Raw genomic sequence first — 6,298 nt, 5'->3', positions numbered from 1 at the left:
TTTAACTGGGCCACACCTTCTGCTAGAAGCTTATATAAGGACATGAAAATGGAAACTTTTGCTCTTCGTCTGCTTGTTCTTGCATTGCTAGCAAGTCCATTGCTTCACTGTCATTGAAGCTGGCTTCCTAGGGATTCCCGCATGAACTGAAAACCAGCCAAAAAAAATCCAGTCTTTTGAACTGAGCATCTGCTGGATTTCTGGATTTTCTGTTCAGTTAGCTATTGTTGTGTTACAGAGACTGCAACTAGTAAGTAATTTCAATAAACATCACTGATATGTATTTAGAGGGCAATAGATTCGTTCTATAGGTTCTGCTACTCTATGGAACCATGACTAATACAGACCTAAAGTAGATCTTAGTGCATCCAAAATCTTAAGTACCTGAAGAACAATAATCTTAGGAGATGCTATGGGTAGTTTAATGAGGCTTTATGGCCAGATTTCAAGTGAGTAATAGAATGTACTGAAGTTCCAACTGCTTGAAGTGGAAAAGAGGTGGGTGAACAGGTCGACAGGTCTCTAGGCTCATAGTACCGTCTGAATTTGAAAAGGTTAAGGAAACAAATGTGATTCATGGATTCAAATTCTGAATGTTTACATAATTTTATATCACACACCACAGAACTGGAACAAATAAATAGGAAAACATAACCCATACAAATGTGTTCCAGAGGCCTCCATGGGAAACTGAAGAGACAGTAGAAACACCAATGAGCCTGTGAACATGTCTCAGGGCTTCTATTTCCACTGCTGACTAAAGTTAAGTGTGTATTTCATGTTTCTTCTGCTTTTCCTGTGTTTCTTTATCCTCCTTTCCACTTTGTGCTGTTGTTTCTCCGTTATCAGTTTTAAAATATGCCGCTTCTTATGAGAAATGTTCATATAACATAAAATTGTTTACCAAATAGATTGATAAATTTAAGTATACTGAAGTCAAACTGTTCTCTTTAAGTAACTGTAGAGAAGAAATGAAAACAAGGAAATGAAAACAAATGAAATTGGGAAACTCTTCAAACAGACAAATATAATCCTGCCGAATGAAGAACTCCCAGAAAATACTGAGAAAAAGATACAAAAACCGAGAAACAGTATTTGAGAGAAGATACCAATAAGCTCAGTGCTGCTATCTGAGGAAACAAATTAAAACCCTGATGAGGTTAACTTTCCTTTTGAGTTGTTTGTCTAAGATGAACACTCCGGCGATGCTGTTGCTATTGGTATTGGTAAAGATTTGGGACTGATGAGACTCTTCATCACTGTGAAAGTGTTTCAAAGACTCCATTAAACAAATTTCCATTATCTTGCGAAGCCCAAAGTGTCCAATGTACATATGTTCTCATTCATCATTCCCACCTGTAGAAATTCCTTCACACATATAAGAAAGTTTCTAACAACATTTCTGTTACAGAGAAACTATAAACAAAGCAAAGGACCATGAAAAGGAAAAATGGATGGATGTATTACTTTGATATATTTCTATGCTATGATACTGAAACAGGAGTGAAAATTAACAAATTCATATCATATGTATAATTGAAATTATTGATCAAAACACATAGCTAAAACCGGCAAGATGCAGAAGAACTATTATAGTATGGCACCATTTTCTGAACTCCAGAAATAAAAATAATTCATGATGAAATGTTTTCCCTGTAGATATTTATGTTTCTTTGTATCCAGGAAGTCAAGGACATGATGAAGATGAAGCTCAAATCATGTTCATAGTTGAGAAGAACAGTGAGAAGAGGTGGGGGATCCACACTGAAGAGGCCAGTTGTATGGGTTGGATTGTTGAAAACTTGGTGGGTCATTCCACACACATGCTTTATTTAACAGCCTTTTATATATGCAACGGTATTTTATAAATTAAATGATTAAATACATAATATCAAAGACACAACGATAATGTTTTTTAAAGGATTGATTATTTATTTGTTACTCTTAAAGTCTTGTTATTGACTAGACTCAGACTTAGAGGTAGAACCTCTTGGTGAGGCCAGCCTATGTCTCTTGGCAGTCTGTTCCTGGTTCTGTTCTTTGGCTTTCTTCATTCTCTTAGACAAAAGGTTAGCATACTCTGCAGCCTCCTCCTTGTTTTACACAGTGTGTTATTTCTTCAAGGTAACGCATTTGAGTTAGTATCGCAGGACATGTGGAGTAACAAGGCCCTGAGTCTTGGGTGCTTTAGTCCTGGGATTTTTGCCTTCTTTGTTCAAGGGCTTTCTAACAATATATTGTCAGACATCATCTTCTTAGAACTTAAAAAGCATTCAGGTTCTGGTAGTTCTTTTGAACCCCAACCACCGAAGCACAATAGTATCTGTCAGCCCAAGGATATCCTTCTCTCCTTTTCTTACCACAACCGATTTAAGAACACTAAGATTAGCATCTATGATGCATCTACAGAGCCTTGCACTTCCTCCCTCCAGTTCTCCTTGGTCTATAACAAGAACGCCCCTTTCGCAATACTAGGTGCACTCTGTAGTGTGTCAAGATGCCTGGCTGTGAGGAAACCTTGCTCATCATCCCACCCTGTTAGGACCACACAGCCCTTCCACTCGTCGCCCAAAGCATCAGCAGCCCCTCTGTGACCATGCTCTTCTCATACAAAGTAGAAAACTTATATTCATCATTCACTTCAATGAGTTTCTGCCAGCCAGAGGCTTGGAAAGAGAGAGTCAACCTCATCCTGACACAGTCAACTGCTTAGGAGGTGTCATGAAAAAAGAGTGAGATAATTATTTCCAAACAAAATTAACATAAGAGAAAAAAGAAATTTTTTAATGTATGAATTAAAAAGTAAACATGAGATATTTAATAAATGAAAAAAGAGAAGTTGGTGGAAAAATCTTGTTCACTTTCTTGAACTTAGTAGAGTAAATTGCAAAAATTATTGTTTATAACGTAATACCTAACATATTAATTGTAGCTATGAATACTAAGGCCTAGAATTAAAAGTTGACTTTCTTGTTTGGCCAGTTGTTTTGCTGAATTCTATGATCCAATAAAGAAAACAATTTTGTCCTCCTGCCCTATAAATACCAGTATTGAGTTGAGCTGCAACCTAATTTAGTTCCTTAAAATTCAAGTCCCCCCCTCACACAGCAGCCCTTCTTTCATTTCTTTTGGTTGGAATTTCTTATCTTGAACACATTTTCCACTCTGTGTTCCAAGGTCTTTAACTCATATTTTATATTTCTAATTAGCTTTTATATGCTTAGATACAAATTAAATATAGCAGAGAGTAAAGAGTACAGCTTCAACTCAAATTCCAGCTCTCAATATTTGCCATCATTGACCTCTTTATGCCTTTGTTCGCTTTGGTATAAAATGGGAGGAATAAAAAACCTGTTCATATAGGAATATTGTGGGGATTAAGACGGAAAATGCTCCAGAAGGTTTTGCCTGTGCCATGTAGTGGTTTCCCAAAGAAAGAATTTAATCCAGGAGGAGGTGGGGGTCTCAGGAGACTCAGAAAGTAAGCAAAGGTGACAGATAATGAAAAGTGGGAACAAGAGATTCTTAAAGGCCCCTCCCACATAATAAACAATTGCTGGGGAAGGAGTCTGACCAGAGAGCTGCCCCAAATCAATTCTCAGACTACTGAACTACCTGAGAAAAATGTGCAGAGAGCTACAGAGCTGTACTTCTGGCAGTCATCATTGATATTGGGGGTGGCTTGCAGTGACTCTGCTGTCTCTGAGTCATCTCTGCTCCTATAAATGAACCCCTCATCCATATATTCCAGTTAGTAACCCCAAGAGAAACCCACTGGCACCAAGTTAGACTTTAGCGCAGTTATTGCTTTGGTCTGTCCTGGTTTCCTTTTCTAGTGTGAGTGGACGTGTGTTTGTGTGTTGTGTCTCCCCAAGAAAAGGCTCCCTCACACACATATCACTATTATTTTATTATGGTCAATATTCTTTATTTCTTTTATTGTCACTAGTAATGGAAGCTTTAGTGATAAGAGGAGAGGGAAGAAGAAATGACTGCAGACCCTCTCCTTTGTTTCATTTTCCAAAGTGTCATTACTTCCAGTCAACCACAAACTAAGTATATGAAACAGGAAATCAGAAATAAACAACTCATGATTTTCAAATTGGGATTAATTTTATTTATTTTTTTGTGATTTTATTAAATTATAAAAGTTTCCATTTCCGCCCCTCCTCCCAACACCCTCCCACTCCCCCCACTCCCTCTCCTCCTCCCTCTCCATCCCTAAGAGCAGTCAGGGTTTCCTGCCCAGTGGGAAGTTCAAGTTCCTCCCACCTCCCTCCAGGTCCAGAAAGGTGAGTGTCCAGACGGACTGGATCCGCAAAATCCAGTATATGCAGAGGAAACAAGTCCCAGTGCCATTGTCAATGGCTTTTCAGAAAGACTCCGAGCCAGCCACATTCAGAGAATCCGGCCACATTCAGAGAATCTGGTTGGATTGCGTCCTCGTTCAGTCCCAGTCCAACTGGCCTTGGTAAACTCTCATTAGATCCGTCCCCTTGTATCAGTGGGTGATCGCATCCCGTGTTTAAACAGTGTGGAGGGTTTCCCACTGTTCCGATCCATTCCTGTAGAATATAAGTCATCCCTTTGTCCGTCCTTCCATTCACTCCCGTTATCACTCAGCACCCAACTCAGTTATCAGCTTGTATCTAGGTGTCACAGGGCTCACTGTCCAATTAACCCTTATTCTATTTAAAAATGACCTTATATTCATTAGGAATATTCATTAGGAGTATTGACAATTTGGAGAGATCTAATAGAAGCACAAAGTGTTTCTTTTAAATATCTCACACTATCCCAAAACATAAGAGTACTTTAAAATAAGCCTTATAAAAAAGTTCCCATCATTTTTACAGAACACTGTTTTAATTTACTATTTAGTATAACCCACTGTTGATAGTGCCTAATTTATAAATTTTCTCATAATTATTTATGCTTAGAAAAATATAGCATGGTTTGATACTGTCTGGGATTCCAGGAATACACTAGTGTGTAGTAATCTCCCCATGGAACTGGAGGCAACTGAAGGGTGTTAATGCTGTCTATGTAATAAGCAACAGAGGCATATGTATAGACAATACAGATTCACTAACACTTTGTGGTGGTTTTTTTTTAATTTCTGAGCTCCTAAGATTTAAAGTAGGAAATCTGCATTATCAACTTGATAATATTTTCCCATTTACTTCTATTATCTAATTGCCATGAGATAAAAATTCAAAGGAGTATCTGGAGAGACGGCTCCACAGTTAAGAGTGATAGCCATTTCAGGTCTCAGCACCCATATCTGGTGACTCACAGTCTAGTTCCAAAGAATCCAACACACATGGGCTCCACAAGTACTTAACATGCACGCAATTAAAAATAAAAATAAAGATAAACAAAAATTGTTCTTTAAAAGATAAATATAAAGAGGGAGCAGGGAGTGAAAAGATTTGCACATAATACTAGGAATTAAATACTTGAAAACATGGATATAAAAAGCCAAAATTTATTACCTTAACAAGAAAGATCCTATCAATGCAACCTAGAAATGTTTATAATCTAAAGTTAGTGATTGTCCTAGCAGTAGCATTTGATATTAAATAATGAGAACTTTTCAAGGCAAATAATACACTGCTCTTATCTCAATTTAGACTTCAAAATGATAGGCCCAGAAACTGAATGAATGAGAAGACTACAGTGTACAGTCTTACAGTATATAATAGGAGTTGATCTTCTGAAGATAGCAGGTCAGATTGTCTAATGTGTTCTCTAGATTAAATTTTTCTTCACATGTGAAAAAAATCCTACATGTAATCTTTGGTTTCCAAGGCACCATGTCACCTGGGTAATAAGCAGGAGCTCAAGTTCTCAGACACAAATGTGCTCAGCCATTCCTATGCATACCTAGGAATAACTTTAAATGGCTTTATATGGCTTTACGTGGTTCTTCAAGGTTCTGCATGGCTTTACATGGTTATTCATGATTCTACACAGTTTTTCACACTTCTGCATGGCTTTTCACAGTTCTGCATGGTTCTGCAGAACTCTGCAGGATTCTGCATAGCTTTTACAATCATTTGGAAATGGTTTGATCCAGAACATGGCTGACTCCCATGTGTTTTCTCTGACAAACAGCCACCATAAAAGTTCCATGCATTACAACCAAGTAATCACCAGATAAACAAATACTGAAATATCGCTCTTCCTTTTTCATTATAGTAATGGGAGTTAGCTAGGATGTACATTAAGAGACCTCAAATCCAAAGGATAAGGTATTTTAGACAATGACTCCGAATAATGATACCTTTAAAACTCT

General features: G+C 37.6%; 1 pseudogene; it reads right to left on the bottom strand.

The window, feature by feature from the left end:
* Positions 1-1,955: 1,955 nt before the first annotated feature.
* Positions 1,956-2,691, bottom strand: LOC125391142 (small ribosomal subunit protein eS6 pseudogene; annotated as a pseudogene).
* Positions 2,692-6,298: the final 3,607 nt, after the last annotated feature.

The sequence above is a fragment of the Myodes glareolus genome, chromosome 16, assembly GCF_982192425.1.
Source record: "Myodes glareolus chromosome 16, mMyoGla1.1, whole genome shotgun sequence".
Taxonomy (NCBI): domain Eukaryota; kingdom Metazoa; phylum Chordata; class Mammalia; order Rodentia; family Cricetidae; genus Myodes; species Myodes glareolus.
The sequence above is the reverse complement of the archived record's forward strand: the minus strand, read 5'-3'. Positions and strand labels throughout refer to the sequence as shown.